Source organism: Carcharodon carcharias, chromosome 19 (assembly GCF_017639515.1).
Source record: "Carcharodon carcharias isolate sCarCar2 chromosome 19, sCarCar2.pri, whole genome shotgun sequence".
In the NCBI taxonomy this organism is placed as follows: Eukaryota; Metazoa; Chordata; class Chondrichthyes; order Lamniformes; family Lamnidae; genus Carcharodon; species Carcharodon carcharias.
The window spans coordinates 73,919,346-73,940,891 of NC_054485.1; the positions used below are offsets into that span (position 1 = coordinate 73,919,346).

The 21,546-nt window shown below is 45.4% G+C and overlaps 1 long non-coding RNA gene and 1 pseudogene across 1 annotated transcript; one reads left to right on the forward strand and one right to left on the reverse strand.

Moving 5' to 3' along the window:
- The window catches only part of LOC121291234, a 37,165-nt pseudogene that overhangs the window by 4,893 nt on the left and 10,726 nt on the right, over positions 1–21,546 (reverse strand).
- Positions 6,229–18,253, forward strand: LOC121291940. The gene is made up of 2 exons (XR_005946123.1): positions 6,229–6,266; positions 15,427–18,253. It is a non-coding gene; the product is annotated as an uncharacterized LOC121291940 (long non-coding RNA).

Consider the following 21,546-nt stretch of genomic DNA (forward strand, 5'->3'; position numbering starts at 1 on the left):
CTTCCCAGCCTCACCCTGACCGATCGCCCACAGCTGAACCTTTGGAAAGGTTGCTTATGATGGAAGGTTCCACACCACTGACCAGTTTCAGATCTGATGATATGTCAAAGCTCCCCTGACCCGACTGATTTCCAGATGATGGTTTTACTGCCCAACCTTCTCTGTGTTGAGCAATGCTGTGAAGGGACTGGATGTCTTCCCACAGTTGTGTAGTTGTTCCTTGGGTGATGGTCAGGATCTATCTGTGGTGTGTATCTCTCTGTATTCTCTGGTGTAGTACGATGCAATCCTTCTGTAAAACAGGAAAAGGAAACATGATTTCCTCCAACTCCCTCTCCTCCTTTGCTGAAGGGGCTGACTCCTCAGTTAGAGACTGTTCCACAGTGAGTGCCAGTCTGCTATTCCCCTGTGTGGGGGATCAGATACAAGTCCTTTCTTTTTCCTCACTTGACTGTCACACTCTCTCTGTTTCCAGCAGAGACACTGGATAGTGACCAGGAGCAGGCAACGTGGCTACTTTCTTTCCTCCGCCCAGACCCCCATCTTGCCAGGTACCGTGAGGACAATGGAAAAGACAGTCGAGCGTAGTGTAAAATGGGCTACCAATTTACTGTGAGCTCGAGTCATGCTGGTGTAGACCTGTTTTACCCTGACAATATATGTTTAATATAAAAAACACTCAGGACAAATGCTAATTCAATGGAGATTTTGAAATTCCGCACCTTGTTTTCCAAAATTATTTGGAGAAAACACACTGGGCAGAAAGTGCTAGAAGCTAAGGAAAATATTGCTTCAGTGTAGCTGATTGAAGGGTTCTGGTTTATCCTGGGAAATTAGATACACTGCACTCGCTCAGACTGCACATCCCCAATTCAGCTATCAGCCACAGCACTGGGTAAAACTATCAAATTCAAGCCCAAGCTTTTGGGAAAGGCCGAGGCCTTCAGGTAAAATCTTTAAAGAAGGCATTAAAAGACATTTCAATAAAAGTGTCTCCAGGTATGGCAGCCAAATTGCTCTAGTCCTGGATTAACAATCCAGTGATTGAGAATTACAGTGCAGAAACAGATCATTCGGCCCAATTGGTCCAGGCTGGTGTTTATGCTTCACACAAGCCTCCTCTCACCCCTCTTCACCTCACCCTCTCAGTATATCCTTCTGTTCTTTTCTCCCTCATGTGCTTATCTAGTTTCCCCTTAAAGGCATCTATGCTGTTCACCTCAACCGCTCCATGTTGTGAAACAGAATTTAATAAATTTTGGAATTTGTGGAATAGAATCAAAGTAAAAACATGAAAACTTTCAGGTTGTCCTAAAAACCCAAATATTGTCCTTCAGGGAAGGGAACCTGCTACAACTGCCTGGTCTGGCCTACATGTAACTCCAGTCCCACACAACATGGTTGACTCTGAACTGCCCTCTGAAGTGGCCAAGCAAACAATGATAAACCATCACTACAAAGTCCAATAATAAGAGGAAAATCAGATAGATCTGGACAATCCTGGCATTGTGTCAGAATAAGATTAAGGTGATCTCAGCCCAGTGAAATCTGTAAAGTCTCTCTTACCAAGGTCTAAGGACAAGTACCCAAGTGAGGAGAGCTGCCCCACAGACTGGTCAAGTAGCACTGATACTGACTGAATTGTATCAATCTGGAAACATCCCAGACTCCTCCGTCACCATCCCTGGGTATGTCCCATCCCACTGGCAGGTGGGGAAGTCTCAATATTAACTCCATGGAGTCTCATGGCTTCAGGTCAAAGAAGTTCAAGGAAAACTACTACTCCCCTCCCAACTGATGAATGAGTACTTCACCATGTTAATCATCATTAGGGAAGAAGACTAAGGCCAGATCCCAAAACTGGGTATCCATGTGATGCAGTGAGCCATCAGCAGCAGCAGGATTGTATTCCACCACAATCTCATAGCCCAGCACAGCCCTCATTCCATGATTATCATCAAACCAGTAGACATGTCAGGAGCAGCACTGACTCCCTCTCTGCCACTTGCCTCTCTGCTCACTGCCTCCTCTCAATCTGGGCTGAGATCAGAAACTACCCTCAGCCCCACACCCACCCCCCACCCCGTCCATGCAGGGAGGGGGACTGCAGCCTGAAGGTGCATCCTTCAGTGCTCCTCAAGTTTGAACTAAGGTGCAGCTATTCCTACCCTGCTCTGCTGCCAGTTATAGGTTATAACCTATCTCCACTTACAATAAGTCTGCCCCTCACTGGGAGACTGCTTCACAGCGAGAATCAGCAGGATAGTGAACTATGAGGGGAATCACACTGCTCCAACTGAACGCCTGGTCACTTTCTGACCTTTTACACAACAATAAACAACAACAACTTGCATTTATTTAGCACCTTTAAAACAGTTCAATGTCCCAAGCTGCTTTGCAAGACTGGACAAAATTTTCAAGCTTGCTGTGTGCCTATTGGCTGCCACGTTTCATACATAACAACAATGACCACACTTCAAAAGCACTTCATTGGCTGTAAAGTGCTTTGGGACATTTGGTGGTTGTGAAAGGCTCTATATAAATGCAAGTCTTTCTTTTTTCTAGGCTCTATATAAATGCAAGTCTTTCTTTTTTCTTTACTGATGAGGTTTTAGAGATGGGGTGGTGGGAGGTCTTGGAGGGATTTGAAAAGACAGGAAACATCCAGATCCCAACACACAGACAGAACTGACCATTCACAGTCCACAGGATAATAATCAGCTCCCAACACACACACAGACCTCAACAATAGGAAATCAGTAAGAATCCTCAGACACTCTGCACCTCCCAGATAATTACACCTCACCTTCTCATATTCAGTAATGACCCATCAACAAAACTCAGCCTGTAAATCAGAAGGGAAATGCTTCCAATAACACATTCAATATCCAACACACAGCTCCAGGCAAACAGTTCAGCACAAAGCACCGAGTAAACAGCTCTCTCAGTTGGATTTTCTCAAACAGTGTTGTAGAGTTAATTTTCAGACTTCTGTAGGTGGAAACATTTAACTATATTTAGAAGACAGCAGCAGCAACTACACACGTTCATCAAACTCCAGAACTAAAGAACTCTCTTGTAGAGAGCTGCTAACACATTGGTTTACACACAGATCATGTGATCTTACAACACAGGATTATTCTTAAAGCTATAGTCCTACATTTCTCAGAACTATAACTACTACATTCCTCCTGTTTAACTTTTCTGTATATTTTGTATTTATGAGGATATTTATCTCATGGCATTACAATGTTTACACAGATCATGAAATTACAAGTTCAGTCTTTCAGGTGGCTTCCTGATCCATGTGGAATGTCGCAGCTCCACGACTTCAGATTCTTCTGTAGGAAACACATTCTCTGGAATCGCATTAACATCAGGTACCTCAGTAGGCATACGCAGTTCAGTGTCTTCCATTCTGAAGAGACATCGGGCATGTCTGTCCTTGGTTGAGCATCTTCAATAGGAACCACTGGTTCAGCAATGGTTACAGGTGGGACTTCATTTTGTTGGGGTATCTCTACTTTTCTTAAATGATCCACATGCTTACAGGTGATCCAGCCCTCCACTTCCAGGTGGTATGACAATGGTCCGGTCACAGTGCTTACTTTACCGGGTAACCACTTAGATCCCCCACCAAAATTCCTTACATACACTGCTTCTCCAACAATAAACTGTCGTTCATGACCATGCAATCATGAGTAGCTTTTTGGTTGCCTTGACATTTCTCCACCTTGCCCTCCAAATTGGCAAGTATCAGCCTTGGTATTGTCCGAAGATGGCGCCTCATCAGTAATTCTGCATCCTCTTTCTATGTGTCTCCTTCTTTCTACCACAGAATTTAGTCACGGCCTTCTCTTTGACTTCACTGTCGGTCAGACTTCTCTCAGATGCAATCTCAACCTGTCTTAGTTCAGTAGTTGAGTTACCCATGACGTCATTATCTGCTCGCATCTTGGAAAGTTCTACGACTTTTACTTTCAAAGCCTCTTTAGCTTCATTCAGCTGACTTTTCAACTCTTCTGTTTCCTTCTTGTATCTGTTGACTTCCTCCTGGAACATTGAACATTGCTGCATCTTTTCTGACAACTGGTTCTTCAGTTTGTTCAGAGATGTTAACATTCTTCCTGTCTCTCTTCGTAACGTTCCAGAGGTACAAACATTGACGTGAGGGATCCTTGTCGTGTGTGAAGGTCTTTCAACAGGTTTTCCTTTTCTTTGCGAAGCTCACTCACTTCATCTTAAATTCTGTCATTCAGAAGACTCCTTGGGTTTCTTCTGCTATTCTTTCATGTTGTTAAGACAGTCTTCATTTCTTCAGGTTGCTGAATGCTTACGCACTCCTTTTTTCATCCAGTCATGGTCCTCGGACTCTCCAGGCTCTTTCTGAAGTACCTTGCCTTGTACCTTTTTCAACTCACGAACCCTTCCAGCTTCCTTTTGAAATCTCACTGGCCAATCAAGGTTAATTCCCCTCAACCATCTTGACTGAGAAGACTTGGTCCTCTACCTTCTAATACCATCATGGGTAGTTGTGCCGATTGGTGTCTATAATGAACAGTTACCTTGATGATACATTTTACCTGGATTTCTTTGCCTGTGTACATTTTCAACTTGGCAGATATTTGTTCCAACTTTAATTGTTGCTTACCTTTATTAAAATATCTGAAAGTATGTTCTCCTATTACAGTGGTAGAAGCACCTGCGTCTACTTCCATTTTTAAAGGTTTACCATTCACTGGCACTGTGACAATAATTGGCTCTGTCTTCCCACCTTTCATGTTGAACAATGAATAAATGTCAAAATTGGTTTTTTCTGGCTCTTCTATACCATATACTTCATCGGACTCCAATTGTTGTCTGGAAGCCTGTTTAAACATTGCTTTGCAATGTTTAAATATGTTTCCACTTCTGTGACAAAAATAACACTTTTTTAAAATTGCCAACCATTAGGAATATGATAGTTTCTACGTCGATAAAAATTAGTTTTCGACTTTGCTGCTAAGCTCTTTCTTCTCAATTTTTGGTTAGCTTTGTGGTGGAGTCCCGGCTTTTCGTGTCACATTTGACCGACTGTTCCCACCCAACCAGGAGAATAGCACCATTTTGTGCCCCTTGAATTGCCTCTGAATCCCTTACAGTGCTTTCCGTCACAAGCACTGTTTCGAAAGCTTTCTTAAATTCAGGATTCACTTCAGTCAGTAATCTTCGCTGAATAGCATCTTCCTGCACGTCACATACCAAACGATCCCTGAGCATTTCATTCAGGGTTTCACCAAAATAACAATATTCTGTTGTTTTAATTTCGCTACTCAGGTATCGATGGTCTCCCCTGGGACTCTATTCCATGAATTGAATTTGAACCTCTACATTGTCACTGAGGGCTTAGGTTGAAAATATCCCTTAACGAGGTCCACTAATTCACTGAAAGTCTTCAAATCTGGGGCACCGGGGCTGTCAATTTTCAGATTAAACTTGTGCTCCCACAAATACTCGTGAGAATCGCTCTCCTCTTTTTTTTAACCTGTGATTTTGTTGACTTGAAAGAAGAGCACAAGACATTCTATATATTAAGACCAGTCATCTGTGGCTGATTCAAAGGGATCGATTCTGCCAAACTGTGGCATCTCGGATGAGTATACCTTCCTTTCTTTTTAATGAACTTATATATTCACAATCACTGGGCAAGGTACTTCAACGGATCTGATTTATCCTCATTGCCAGTTTGCTATAGAGTTGATCTTCAGACAGCTTTTCTTGGTGGAAACATTTAACTTTATTTACAAGACGGCAGCAGCAACTATACATGTACATCAAACTCCATAACGAAAGAAGAAGTCTCTCCTGAGGTTCCCAGCACTGCTAACTCATTGGCTTACACAGATCATGTGATCTTACAACACAGGATTATTCTTAAAGCTACAGTCCTACATTTCTCAAAGCTATAATTACTACTCGCAGCATAAGGGGCATTTCCACACCTGATTCCCCACAGGATAGTCAGACTGCCTGAACATTAGTGTGGATATTATGTGATGTAATTATTATAAATTCTGTTCCTTCACTCACCATCTCCTCACTTGGTTTTCAGTCCCTACAGGAAGTGAACCAGCTGTGGATGAGGAAGAGGAGAGAATGGGCAGAGTGGGTGAGCTCTCTGATTGACGTCTCTCACAGCCAATCCAAATATTTCTGGAGCAACATGAGTTTCCGGAAGCTTGGGAAACTGACCGCTGAAATGGAGGTGACTTTGAGCCGCAGATCAGGTGGGGATTTAAACTTGTCATTGTCCCATCTGAATAAGACCTCACTTATTGCAGCTGCTGTCTCAGTTCCCCTGGTAAATGTTTGACAGAGATTTCTTGTGTGGGAATAGCATTCTTCATCCTTGGAGGCTTTCAAACTGACATCATCAGTGTGGGATGTGTAGCCTTGGATGTGTTTAACAGAAGATCAGAAGAGGAAAACCCACAGCATCCAAGTCAGTGATGACATGCAGTGGTGGGATCAGCACATGCACAGGAGATAGGGAGACAGGAGGGAAGGAAACAGGAGGAAGGGACGGGGGAGAGATGGACACAGGAGATGGGGAATGGGAGTGAGGAACAGAGAATGAGAGAAGAGATTGCCCCAGTCCTTGGGGTAGGTCAATATGTCTCAGGTAGTGACACTGACTTGGGGATTAAGAGTATGACTTGGGGAGTGACACTCAGAGTTGGGTTGTGACTTTGGTAGTGTCTCTGTGGTCTGGGATTGACTCTGTGCTCGGAGCGTAAAAGTGTGAATTAGGGATTTACTCTGTGCCTGGAGAGTGACTGTGACGTGCAGATTGACTCATACATACAAACAGATGAATTAGGAGCAGGGGTCAGCCACTTGGCCCCTTAAGCCTACTCCACCATTCAATAAGATCATGGCTGATCTGATTTTAAGTTCAGCTTCACATTCCTGCCTACCCTTGATAACTGTTCACCCCCTTGCTTATTAATTCTCTGCCTCTGCCTTAAAGATATTCAAGGACTCTGCCTCAACCACCTTTTGAGGAAGAGTCTCACAACGCTCTGACAGAAAATGTTTTTCCTCATCTCTGACTTAAATGAGTGACCCTTTATTTTGAAACAGTGACCCCGAGTTCTAGATTCTCCCACAAGAGGAAGCATTGTCTCCACATCCACCCTGTCAAGTCCCCTCAGGATCTTCTATGTTTCAATCATGTCGCCTCTTCCTCTTCTAAACTCCAGAGGATACAAGCCTAGCCTGTCCAACCTATTCTCATAAGACAACCCGCCCATTCCAGGTATTAGTCTAGTAAACCTTCCCTGAACCACTTCTAATGCATTTACATCTTTCCTTAAATAAAGAGACCAATGCTGTACATAGTACTCCACATGTGGCCTCACCAATGATCTGTATAACTGAAGCATAACCTCCCTACTTTTATATTCAATTTTCCTCACAATGAATGATAATATTCTGTTAGATTTGCTAATTACTTGCTGTACATGCATACTAACCTTTTGTGATTCATGGCCCAGGACACATCCCTCAGAGCTCTGTAGTCCATCACCATTTAGATAACATACCTCTTTTTTTATTCGTCCTGCCAAAATGGACAACCTCACATTTTCCCCCTTTATACTACATTTGCCAGTTCTGTGCCCTCTCACCTAATCTATCTATATCCTTTTGTAGCCTCCTTGTGTCCTCTTCACAGCTTAGTTGCCTACCTATCTTTGTGTCATCAGCAAATTTAGCAACCATACCATCGTTCCCTTCATCCAAATCATATATATAAATTATAAAAGTTGAGGCCCCAGCACTGATCCCTTTGCACACTACTCTTCACATCCTGCCAACTGGAAAATGAACTATTTATGCATACTTTCTGTTTCCTGTTAGCTAGCCAATCTTCCAACCATGCCAATATGTTACCCCCTTTATTATGAGCTTTCATTTTCTGCAATAACCTTGATGTAGCCCCTTATCGAATGCCTTCTGGAAATCTAAGGTACAGTACATCCACTGGTTCCCTTTTATCCACAGCACCTGTAACTTCTTCAAAGAACTCCAATAATTTGGTTAAACAGAATTTCCCTTTCACAAAACCATGTTGACTCTGCCTGATTATCTTGAATTTATCTAAGTGCCCTGTTATAATGTCTTTAATAATAGCTTCTAACTTTTTCCCTATTTCAGATATTAAGCTAACTGGCCTGTGTTCTGCCTCCTTCCCTTTTTGAATAAAGGAGTTACATTAGCAATTTTCCAATCTAATGGAACCTTCCCCATATCTAGGGAATTTTGGAAAATTAAAACCAATGTACTATCTAGCTCACTAGCCATTTGTTTTAAGACCCAAGGATGAAACCCATTAGGACCCAGGGGCATGTCATCCCTCAGTTTCAACAATTTGTGAACTACCACTTCCCTGGTGATTGTAATTTTCTTGCGTTCCTCCATCCTTTCCATTTCCTGATTTATAGCTATTCTGGGATGTTACTTGTATCCTTGATAGTGAAGACGAGTGCAAAATACCTATTCAATTCATCTGCCATCTCCTTATTTTCCATTAACTCCCCAGACTCAGCTTCAATAGAGCCAAAACTCACTTTGTTAACTCTTTTCTTTTTTAAATATCTACAGAAACTCTTACGAGCTAGCTAGCTTTCTCTCGTACTCTAATTTCCCCCTCCTTATTAACGTTTTAGTCATTCATTGCTCCAGGGTGACCAATTAAAAGGAAATCAAATAAGGGCCTCTTCAACCATGGGACCCAGGAGTGGCAGGTACGGCGGGGGGGGGGGGGGGGGGGGGGGGGGGGGGGTGGAACGCTGGTATGAGTGGGGGGGGAGCTGGGAGAAAGGGAGAATGGAGGAGGGAACGCTGATCTGAGCGGGGGCAGTAGTCAGAATGGGGGGGGCACTGCTGATGGGAGCGGGAAGGAATGGTGAGAGTGGGGTGGGGCAGTGAGAGAGGGGCGGGGCAGTGAGAGTGGGGTGGGGCAGTGAGAGTGGGGCAGCGCAGTGAGAGTGGGGCAGTGAGAGTGGGGCGGGGCAGTGGGAGTGGGGGCGGGGCAGTGGGCGTGGGGCAGGGCAGTGAGGGCAGGGCCGAGAGTGGGGCAGGGCCGGGAGAGTAGGGTGGGGCAGGGCAGAGAGTGGGGCAGCGCAGTGAGAGTGGGGTGGGGCAATGAGAGTGGAGCAGGGCCGAGAGTGGGGTGGGGCAATGAGAGTGGGGCGGGGCAGTGAGAGTGGGGAGGGGCAGTGTGAGTGAGGCGGGGCAGTGAGAGTGGGGCGGGGCAGTGAGAGTGGGGCGGGGCAGTGAGAGTGGGGCGGGGCAGTGAGAGTGGGGCGGGGCAGTGAGAGTGGGGCGGGGCAGAGAGTGGGGCAGGGCAGAGAGTGAGGCGGGGCAGTGAGAGTGGGGCGGGGCAGTGTGAGTGGGGCGGGGCAGTGAGAGTGGGGCGGGGCAGTGAGAGTGGGGCAGTGAGAGTGGGGCGGGGCAGTGTGAGTGGGGCGGGGCAGTGAGAGTGGGGCGGGGCTGTGAGAGTGGGGCGGGGCAGTGAGAGTGGGGCGGGGCAGTGAGAGTGGGGCGGGGCAGTGAGAGTGGGGCGGGGCAGTGAGAGTGGGGCAGGGCAGTGAGAGTGGGGCGGGGCAGAGAGTGGGGCAGGGCAGAGAGTGAGGCGGGGCAGTGAGAGTGGGGCGGGGCAGTGTGAGTGGGGCGGAGCAGTGAGAGTGGGGCGGGGCAGTGAGAGTGGGGCAGTGAGAGTGGGGCGGGGCAGTGTGAGTGGGGCGGGGCAGTGAGAGTGGGGCGGGGCAGTGAGAGTGGGGCAGTGAGAGTGGGTCGGGGCAGTGTGAGTGGGGCGGGGCAGTGAGAGTGGGGCGGGGCAGTGTGAGTGGGGTGGGGCAGTGAGAGTGGGGCGGGGCAGTGTGAGTGGGGCGGGGCAGTGAGAGTGGGGCGGGGCAGTGAGAGTGGGGCAGTGAGAGTGGGTCGGGGCAGTGAGAGTGGGTCGGGGCAGTGTGAGTGGGGCGGGGCAGTGAGAGTAGGGCGGGGCAGTGTGAGTGGGGCGGGGCAGTGAGAGTGGGGCGGGGCAGTGTGAGTGGGGCGGGGCAGTGAGAGTGGGGCGGGGCAGTGTGAGTGGGGCGGGGCAGTGAGAGTGGGGCGGGGCAGTGTGAGTGGGGCGGGGCAATGAGAGTGGGGAGGGGCAGTGTGAGTGGGGCGGGGCCGTGAGAGTGGGGCAGGGCAGTGAGAGTGGGGAGGGGCAGTGTGAGTGGGGCGGGGCCGTGAGAGTGGGGAGGGGCAGTGAGAGTGGGGCAGGGCAGTGAGAGTGGGGCAGCGCAGAGAGTGAGGCAGTGAGATTGGGGCAGGGCAGTGAGGGCGGGGCAGTGAGAGTGGGGCAGGGCAATGAGAGTGGGGTGGGGCAGTGAGAGTGGGGTGGGGCTGAGAGTGGGGCAGCGCAGTGAGAGTGGGGTGGGGCAATGTGAGTGGGGCAGGAGTTTTGGCTGCAGGAGTGACTCACCCAACATCCAACCTAGTTTCTGATGAAAGGTCATCTTAAGCTGAAACATTAACTCTGTTTCTCTCCACAGATGCTGCATGATCTGCTGAGTATTTCCAACATTTTTTATTTTGAATCTAATTTTTAAAGCACAGAAACAGACCATTCGGCCCATCTGCTTTCTACCAGTGCTTCTGCTTTCTCCCTCCCTACTTTATCTCACCTGATCTATTCCTTTCTCCCTCATGTACTTACCAGGCTTCCCATCAAATACATTGAAAGAACTTACCTCAACCATTCCCTGTGGTAGCAAGTTCCACATTCTAATCATTATCTTGGGAAATAAGTTTCTCCTGAATTCCTCATTGGATTTATTAATGACCATCCTATATTTCTGGCCCCTAGTTTTGGACTCCACCACACAAGTGGGAACATCTTCTCTCCATTTCACCCAAAATCTTAATTTTATGTTTCATCATTTTAAAGATTTTTATCATGTCACCCCTCAACTTGCTCTTTTCGATAGTTACAATCTCTCAATTCTCCACATCATCCATATAAATGTTTTTGCACCTTCTCCAGTTCCTTTATGTCCTTTTTCAGTCTGGAGATCAGAACTGTGCAAGCTCTCCAAGTGTGGTCTAACCAAGGTTCCATACAAGTTCAACATAACTTCTCTGCTTTTCAATTCTATTTCTCGAAAAATGGGCCCCAGTGATAATGTTTGAATTCTTTAAAAAATGATCTTGTTGACCTGTCTTGGCACTTTTAATGATTGATGAATCTGTAGTTCTGCCCTTCCACAATTTGTAAATATGACCTTTGGCCCTCCCTAATCTATCCAATTAAAATAATTCGTCCACATGAAGTCATGAATACAAACATGTAATTATTTTCAAACCTTATAAAATCACCCCATAGTCTGCACTTCCCTAAAGTGCACACATTCAGCTCTTTGAATACAATGGCAAAATACTGTGAATGCTGGAAATCTGATATATATTCAGAAAATGCTAGAAATACTCAGGTCAGGCAACATCTGTGGAGAGAGAAGTAACCTTTCTGCAGCCTTTGACATGCCCGACCACACTATCCTCCTCTTCCAACTCTTCTGTTGTTTGGTGAGTAGGACTGCTATGGCTTGGTCCCTTTTTGCCTCTTCAGTTGTAGGCAGAGAATCTCCTGCAATGGTTAATCTTCCCACCCCCATCACTCTGGAGTCCAACCAAGGGTCTATCCTTGGCCCCCACCTATTTCTCATCCACATACTGCCCAATGCAAAACCATCTGATGAATCACAGAATCACAGAATTTTAACAGCACAGAAGGAGGCTATTCCGCCTATCATGTCTGCTCCGGCTCTCCAGATGAGCACTATGACCTAGTGCCATTGCCCTGCTTTTTCCCTGTGCCCCTGCACATTGTTTCTAATCAAATAATCATCTATTGCCCTCTTGAATGCCTCGATTGAACCTGCCTCCACCACAATTCCAGGCAGTGCATTCCAGACTCGAACCACTCATTGTGTGAAGAAGTTTTTTCTCACGTCACATCTGTTTCTTTTGCAAGTCACTTTAAATCTGTACCCTCTCGTTCTTGATACTTTGACGAGTGGGAACAGTTTCTCCTTATCTACTCTGTCCAGCCCCCTCATGATTTTGAACATCTCTATCAAATCTCCTCTTAGCCTTCTTCTCTCCAAGGAGAACAGTCCCAACCTCTCCAATCCATCTTCATAACTGAGGTTTCTCATCCCTGGAACCATTCTTGTGAACTTCTTCGGCACTCTCTCCAATGTGTTCACATCTTTTCTATAATTTGGTGCCCAGAACTGTACACAATACTCCAGCTGAGCTCTAACGAGTGTCTTATATAAATTCAGCATAACCTCCTTGCTCTTGCACTCTATGCCCCTATTAATAAAGCCCAGGATACTATATGCTTTATTAACTGCTCTGCCTACCTATCCTGCTACCTTCAATGATCTATGCACATATACACCCAGGTCTTTCTACTCACACACCCACTTCAAAATTTTACCCCTTTATATTGTCTGTCCATGTTCTTCCTACCAAAATGCATCACCTGACACTTCTTCACTTGAACTTCATCTGCCACCTATCTGCAAACTTGTCTATGTCCTTTTGAAGTTCTACATTGTCCTTCTAGCAGTTTACAACACTCCCAAGCTTTGTATCATCTGCAAACTTTGAAATTGTCCCTTGCACACCAAGATCTAGATCATTAATATATATCAGGAAAAGCAATACCGTCCCCTGGGGAACTCCACTGTGAACATTCCTCCAGCCCGAAAAATATCCATTAAGAATTAATCTCTGATTCCTATTTTTCAGCCAATTTTATATCCATGTTGCTACTTTCCCTTTTATTTCATGAACAATAACTTTTCTCACAAATCTGTTGTGTGCCACTGTATCAAATACCTTTTGAAAGTCCATGTACACCACATCAACAGCATTACCCTCATCAACCTTTTCCGTTACCTCTTCAAAAAACTCCAGCAAGTTAGTTAAACATGATTTCTCCTTTAGAAATCCTTGCTGGCTCTTCCTTATCAATCCATATTTTTCCATGTGACTATTAATTCTATCCCGAATAATTGTTTCAAGAATCCTACCCACCTCTGAAGTTAAATTGACTGGTCTGCAATTGCTGGGCTTATCCTTACATCCTTTTTTGAACATGGGCGTAATGTTTACAATTCTCCAGTCCTCTGACACCTATCCTGAGTCTAGGGAAAACCAAAAGATTATGGCCAGTGCCCCTGCAATCTCTACTCTCACTTCCTTCAACATCCTTGGATGCATCTCGTCCGGTCCTGGTGCCTTGTCAACTTTAAGTACCAACAGTTTATTCAACAGTTCCTCCTTATCAATTTTGAACTCTTCTAGTGACAGAATTTCCTCGTTTGTCACCATGGCCTGGGTAGCATCTACCTCCTTGGTAAAGACGGATGCAAAGTATTCATTTAACACCTCAGCCATGCCCCCTTAGTCCATATGTAAATTCCCTTCTAGGTCTCTAATCAGCCCTACTTCTCCTTTTACCACCCTTTTACTATTTATATGTCTATTGAAGACTTTGGGATTCCCCTTTATGTTGGCTGCCAGTCTTTTCTCATAATCCGTCTTCACTTCTCTAATATGCTCTTTCACCTCCCCTCTGAACCTTTTGCATTCCTCTTGGTTCTCAATTGTATTTTCTACCTGACACCTGTCATAAGCATACTTTTTGTTCTTTACCGTAATTTTGATCTCCTTTTTCATCCAGGGAGCTCTGGATTTATTTGCTCTACCTTTCCCTTTCGATGGAATATACGTTGCTTGTGCCTGAACCAATTCTTTTCTGAATGTAGATCATTCTTCAGTTACAGTTTTTCCCGCCAATCTTTCATTCTAGTCTATCTGGCCCAGCTCCGTTCTTGCCCCATCGAAGTCGGCTCTTGTCCAGTTAATTATTCTTACTCTGGATTGCCTATCATCCTTTTCTATCATCATCTTAAAATGTACAATACAGTGATCACTGTCTGCTAAATGTTCCCCCACTGACACTTGATCTGCTTGGCCCACCTCATTTCCAAGAACCAGATCCAGAAGTGCTTCTTTTCTTGTTGGACATGTACTGCTGTAGAAAATTCTCCTGAACACAATCTAGGAACTTTTGCCCCTCTCCGCCCTTTACACTACCACTGTCCCAGTCTACACTCAGATAATTAAAGTACCCCATTATAGCTACTCTATTATGCTGGCATCGCTCTGCAATTTCCCTGCAGATTTGTTCTTCTACGTTCTTCTCAAGAGTCTATAGACCACACTGGACATGACTACATTTGAGACAAAAACAGAATTACCTGGAAAAACTCAGCAGGTCTGGCAGCATCGGCGGAGAAGAAAAGAGTTGACGTTTCGAGTCCTCATGACCCTTTGACAGAAGGTTCTGTCGAAGGGTCATGAGGACTCGAAACATCAACTCTTTTCTTCTCTGCCGATGCTGCCAGACCTGCTGAGTTTTTCCAGGTAATTCTGTTTTTGTTTTGGATTTCCAGCATCCGCAGTTTTTTTGTTTTTATGACTACATTTGAGGTCCGGCTTGCTAATTTTTGACCTAGTTCCCAAAATTCTGATCGCAGGACCACATCCCCCTTCCTACCTAAGTCATTGGTACCAGTGTAGACCATGACCTCTGGTTCTTCACCCTCCCCCAGAAGAATGTCCTGCAGCCGCTTTGTGACATCCTTGACCCTGCCACCAGAGAGGCAACATACTATCCTGGAGTCACATCCATGGCCACAGAAATGCCTGTCTGTTCCCTAAACTAATGAATCCCCTGTCACTATTGCTCTTCCTTTCTCCTTCCCCCCCTCCAGTACAGCCGAGCTACTTGTGGCACCACAAACTTGGCTCTGACTGCACTCCTCTGAAGAACCAGCACCCTCACCAGCTTCCAAAATGGAAAACCAATTTGTGAGCACGACTCCAGGGGTCTCCTGCACTACTTGCCTACTTCTCTTGGTTTGCCTGGTGGTCACCCATTCCACCTCTCTCTCTTCAGGCCCTTAAGCTGCGATGTTACCACCTCTGTGAACGTGCTATCCACATAGCTCTCAGCCTCATGGATGAGCCACAGTGACTCCAGCCACTGCTCGAGCTCTGAAACCAGGAGCTCAAGTTTCTGCAGCTGGCAGCACTTCCTGCACTTGTGGTCGTCTAAGACACCGGTAGCGTCCATGTCTTTGCACTTATTACAGGACATGCATTCCTCAACTGAGCTGCACTGCCATGTCTTAACTCTACTTCCCTTATGTTAACTTTATTCTACTTTGGATTATTTGTATTACTTTATTATATTGTCCCTAAATTTCTCTTATTCCTTGGGTCATCTGAACTCTGCAAACAACACCACATTCACATCAGGATGAAGCCATTCACATGGGAGGTGTGTAAGAAATCATTCTTGTCATAGTCAGATCCCCACAACACGAATGCATTCACACAGGGAGAAACCATTCACCTGTGTGGTCTGTGACAAATTGTTCTTGAGATCAGGGAACCTCCATGATCACCAACACATTCACACATGGGAGAAACCATTCAGGTGTGAAACATGCTGCAAATCATTCTCACAGTCATCGCATCTCCTCTGGCATCAGAGGATTCACACAGGGGTGAAACCATTCAAGTGTGAGCTGTGTAACAAATCATTCTCGGATTCATCGACTCTCTGCAAACACCAACGCATTCACACAGGGTGAAACCATTCACATGCGAAGTGTGCGATAAATCATTCTCGATGTCATTGAACCTCCTGCTCCATCAGAGGATGCACACAGGGGAGTAACCATTTAAGGTGTGAGGTTTGCGATAATGCTTTTACAATATCTTTGATTCTATGGGACATTGGAGGATTCACACAGGGGAAATACTCTTCAGGTGCGATGGTTGAACGACAGCTTTCATCAAGTCCTCCAATTTTGTTAAGCAACAGTGGATTCACACTGCAGTCAGCATATCTCCTGGTCCATCAATGCACTCACACAGGGGAGAAACTCTATCGGTGTGAGTTCTCTAATGAAGCCTTCATACAGTTGGTAACCTCGTGGAACATCAGCAAACCCACATGGGATCTACCTAACCAAGTTCTTGTCAATCTGTCATCAGAGTGTGAATCTCTAACAATCTCACTGCAAAGGATGTTCAGTGGTATTGGGGCACAGAACAAGGAGCAGCTTTCACTCACATCAAACAACTAGTGACGACAACGCCAGTGCTGAGGTACGATGATGTCAATGATGAAGTCACCCTGCAGTGAGATGCCAGTGAAACAGGACTTGGAGCAACCCTCATGCAGCAAGGACAACCAGTTGTGTTGGTATCCAGAGCATTAACACAAACTGAACTGCACAGATTGAGAAAGAGAGCCTGGCTATTGTCTTTGCTTGTGAGCTTTTCAGCCAGGACCTCTTTGGGAGAGAGAAAGTGATGGTGCAGTCTGACCACAAGCCACTTCAAAGCTTCTTTCTCAAACTGCTTCTCTCTGCTCCAAAGTGTTTACAAAGGATGTTACTTCATTTGCAACAGCACGACATGCTCTGGAAGTCATCAACCCAGCAGAGACATTGAATCTGACAGACAAGCGTCTTGCTCAGCTCAAGAAAACTACACAATGAGATACAATTCTTCAAATGTTACAGGAAGTTGTGTTGAAAGGATGGCCTGAAACCATCAGAGACACACATGTTGCTGTAAGAGATTTTTGGGCAGACAGAGATGAAGTGATCTCCCAAGATGACATCTTGTACAAAGGGACTTGGGTCATTATCCTTAAAGAGATGAGAAAAGAGATGCTGAAGCACATCCACAGAAACAACAAGGAATCGAGTCTAGTCTGAGGAAGGTAAGAGAAGTGCTCTACTGGCTAAACATGAGCAATGAGATTAAGGACCACATCAGCCAGTGCAGTGTTTGTAATGAATATCAAGCTAAGCAAGATAAAGAGATGCTCATAACTCATGACATCCCAGACAAACCATAGATGAAGCTTGGAGTAGATCTCTTAACTCTCACTGGAACTGATTATCCCGTCACAGTCAACTATTATTCAGACTACTGGGAGTTCGACCAGCTGATGTCAACGACTACCAATGGGATTGTAGAACGCCTGAAAGCACACTTCAGTCGTCATGGCATTCATGACATTGTGATGAGTGACAATGGTCCTCAATTCACGAGTGAAGAATTCAGACACTTGATGAATGATTGGGAAATTCAACACTACACATCATCTCCACACTGTCTCCAGTCAAATGGAAAGGCTGAGGCAGCTGTGAAAATTGCCAAAGGGATCATCAAAAAATCAACTAGATCCAGCACAAATGTGTACAAGGCAATCTTAGAGTGGAGAAACACACCTACTGAAGGCATGAAAAGTTATCCAGTCCAGTTACTAATGTCACGCTGCACCCAGACTACTCTTCCAACAGCTAAAAAACTACTGAGGCCAGAAGCAGTAACAGGGAGTGAGTGACAAGATCAAAGTGAAACGACAGAAAAACAAATTTCACTTTGATAAAGCTGCCACATCGTTGCCAGAGCTGAGAGTTGGAGAGCCGGTCAGAGTGAAAACGTTCAACGCACCTCAACAAAAGTCAGCTCACTTGGCAACTTGGGACCTGTGTAGAGAAGTTGTCATCTTGATCGTACACGGTGAACGACCAGATCTATCTTCACAACCGCAGACATCTACGTGCAACCGGAGAAGCTGCTCCTTCACAGCAGAGAGCTGGTGAGGCAGATCCTATTTCACCAACTGAGCAAGGAACTGAACGCCCATCAGTCCCAGAGAGTGACCGTTCCCCAATAAATGCAGCAGCAACAATTACCACAGCAACAACATTCACCATGGCAGCAACATTCCCCAGAGAGACATCACCTCAGGAACCAGCAGACACCTAATGAACAGTCAACAATGACTCACACACATACCATAAGAAGAGCTGAACACTTTAAAGATTGTGTGTGTAGGGACAGATGGAATTGGAACAGACCGGAAAGAACAAAATGTGACTATTTTCTTTACAGACTATGGATGTGGAGTAGCTTATAAATTATTGTGCATGCAATTTTTTTTCCTTTTTATGAAGAGGAGGATGTTTGGATAAATCCCTTTTTACACTGTAGCTTCCCACATTAATGTGACCTCTGATGTCACTAGATGTAAATAAAAGTTTGAGGTCAGTCACTATTTTACACACCACATGGAACATTGTTTAAAATTCAAATGGCTCCAGATTTTTCTGGAGTAACATAAGTTTCTGAAGTTTGGGAAACTGACCCGTGAAACAGAGGCATCTTTGAGCAGCAGATCAGGTGGGATTTTAAATTTGTCATTGTCCCATCTGAATAAAATCTCACTTATTGCAGCTGCTGTCTCAGTTCCCCCAGTAAATGTTTGACAGAGATTTCTAGTGTGGGAATAGCATTCTTCATCCTCAGATGCTTTCAAACTGACAACATCAGTGTGGGATGTGTAGCTTCAAATGTGTTTGACAGCAGATCGGAAGAGGAAGACCCACAGCATCCAAGGCAGTGATGATATGCAGTGGTAGGATCAGCACATAAACAGGAGGGTGGGACGCAGATGAGAGGGACACAGGAGAGGAGTAATTGACTCTTCTCTGTTCTTCTACATTTCTCCACCTCCCATCTCTCCCTCCTCTCCTACCACCTCCTCTTTCTCTTATCTTTTGTCCTAGTCCTCTTTCTCTTTGTGACCACTCCTCCCTCCTCAATCCTCACCCTATCTCACTTCCTCCATCTCTTTCCTCTAGCAATCTGTAGAAACTCGCCACTCCCATTATTCCTATCTGGGGCCATGGTCATTTCTGTGGTTGGTACCAGCTTCCTGGGTGATGTTTAATAAACCAACACTAAAGATCGTGAAAGTTCAATTTACACTTGACGTAATTTACATTTAAAATTCCTGATACGGTCAATTTCAGCTGGATTGCACAGATAAAATCAACACAAACTAGCATGAACTCCTCAGTCACAACCTGTGCACTTGTGGTTGCTGCATATTTCTCAAGGAGCTTTACTAAAAGAAAAAAATGGAAAAATGGTGTATGATCAATTGAAGCAGTTTTATTTAAGGCTGGTATATTGTGATCTGATTGGCTTCATGATCAATGCAGTGTGTAAACATCTACAGGATAATTTCTTCACTCATTTTACAACATGTTTGTGTTTCAATAAACGTTGGGTGGGGTTTGTACAGGGAGCCCAGAGCCTGAGGAATTATTCGTGTGGCCCTGACAACTTTAATCCATGTTCATGGAATAATCCATCTGGAGTTGGACAACAACCTTGTTCTCTGAGTCAGAGGGTTGTGGGTTCAAGTCCCACTCCAGGATTTGAGCACAAAAAATCATGGCTGACACTGCAGTGTAGTACTGAGGGGTGGAAGAGATTACAGAGATAGGGAGGGGAGAGGCCATGGAGGGATTTGAAAACAAGCTCAAAAACTTCACTAAAACTAACACTGAGCTTTCCTGGGAAGAGTGGGTTATTCCTCAAGTTTTATTCCTGACAGAACTGTGCCTAAACAATAGAACTTTCATGAGTGAATGAAAGCAGAATGGTTAATCCGCAGTACTGATTGAAGACAATCCCTTTAGATGTCCATTCCAGCTGACACCAGGGACTTTACCACCTTTCACAGCTTCAGGTATACACTACTTGCTGTGTGTGGTGGTGGTAGAATTGGTTGAAACAGGGCCACGACGTGAGGCTTCTACCTTGGCACACTACATCTCTGGTCTCACCAAGGAGAATGCTGAACTCTACTGGGAGTATGTCTCAATATTTGAATCTGACCCCTTCTCAAAGGAAACAATATCTACCAGTGAGAGGGTGATGTTAAGTATCTCACAAGAGCGTCAAAACACCTGGGACACCTTGAGACAAGAGATCTTACAAAAAACAGCAAGAAGGCATGGTCTCTCATATGCAAACTTGGAGGCGATCCCAAGAAAGCTGTTCAACATTTAAATGTGTCTAGAAACCAAGTTGCACACCAGTTGCCCCTAAATGGAAAAATCAACATGAAACAACCAAGAGCACAGCTAGATAGGAAGAAGTACAACGATGACCGTGGCTTCATTGGACCATTCACCATGGAAGAGCTGGAAACTGGTATATCTAGTCTAAAACACGGAAAAGCAATTGGTCTTGACAACAGAGTAACGGAGCAGATAAAGCATTTTGGACAGCAAGCAAAGAAATGGCTCCTACAACCACTGCCTGGCAACACACAAGCTACCTAATATTTGACAGAAGGCACATGTAATAGCACTATTAAAGCCCGGAAAAGATCCCTCAGATCCTAAGAGTTTTTGGCCAATTTCACTGCTTTGCCACACCAATAAGCTGTTTGAAACAAAAACAGAATTACCTGGAAAAACTCAGCAGGGCTGGCAGCATCGGTGGAGAAAAACAGAGTTGACGTTTCGAGTCCTCATGACCCTTCCACAGAACTGAGCGAATATAAGGAGAGGGGTGAAATGTAAGCTGGTTTAAGGTGGCGGGGGTGGGAGAGGGGGAGAGAAGTTGGGGGGTGGTGCTTTTGGTGTGGTTGTAGGGACAAGCAAGCAGTGATAGGAGCAGATAATCAAAAGATGTCACAGAAAAAAGAACAGAAGAACACAGAGGTGTTGAAGTTGGTGATATTATCTAAACAAATGTGCTAATTAAGAATGGATGGTAGGGCACTCAAGGTACAGCTCTAGTGGGGGTGGGGTGGAAAGACTAGCAGGGCATAAAAGATTTAAAAATAATAGCAATAGGTGGGAAAAGAAAAATCTATATAAATTATTGGAAACAACAAAAGGAAGGGGGAAGAAACAGAAAGGGGGTAGGGATGGAGGAGGGAGTTCAAGATCTAAAGTTGTTGAATTCAATATTAAGTCCGGAAGGCTGTAAAGTGCCTAGTCGGAAGATGAAGTGCTGTTCCTCCAGTTTGCGTTGGGCTTCACTGGAACAATGCAGCAAGCCAAGGACAGACATGTGGGCAAGAGAGCAGGGTGGAGTGTTAAAATGGCAAGCGACAGGGAGGTTTGGGTAATTCTTGCGGACAGACCGCAGGTGTTCTGCAAAGCGGTCGCCCGGTTTACGGTTGGTCTCTCCAATGTAGAGGAGACCGCATTGGGAGCAACGAATGCAGTAGACTAAGTTGGGGGAAATGCAAGTGAAATGCTGCTTCACTTGAAAGGAGTGTTTGGGCCCTTGGACGGTGAGGAGAGAGGAAGTGAAGGGGCAGGTGTTGCATCTTTTGCGTGGGCATGGGGAGGTGCCATAGGTGGGGTCTGAGGAGTAGGGGGTGATGGAGGAGTGGACCAGGGTGTCCCGGAGGGAACGATCCCTACAGAATGCCGCCGGGGGGGTGAAGGGAAGATGTGTTTGGTGGTGGCATCATGCTGGAATTGGCGGAAATGGCGGAGGATGATCCTTTGAATGCGGAGGCTGGTGGGGTGATAAGTG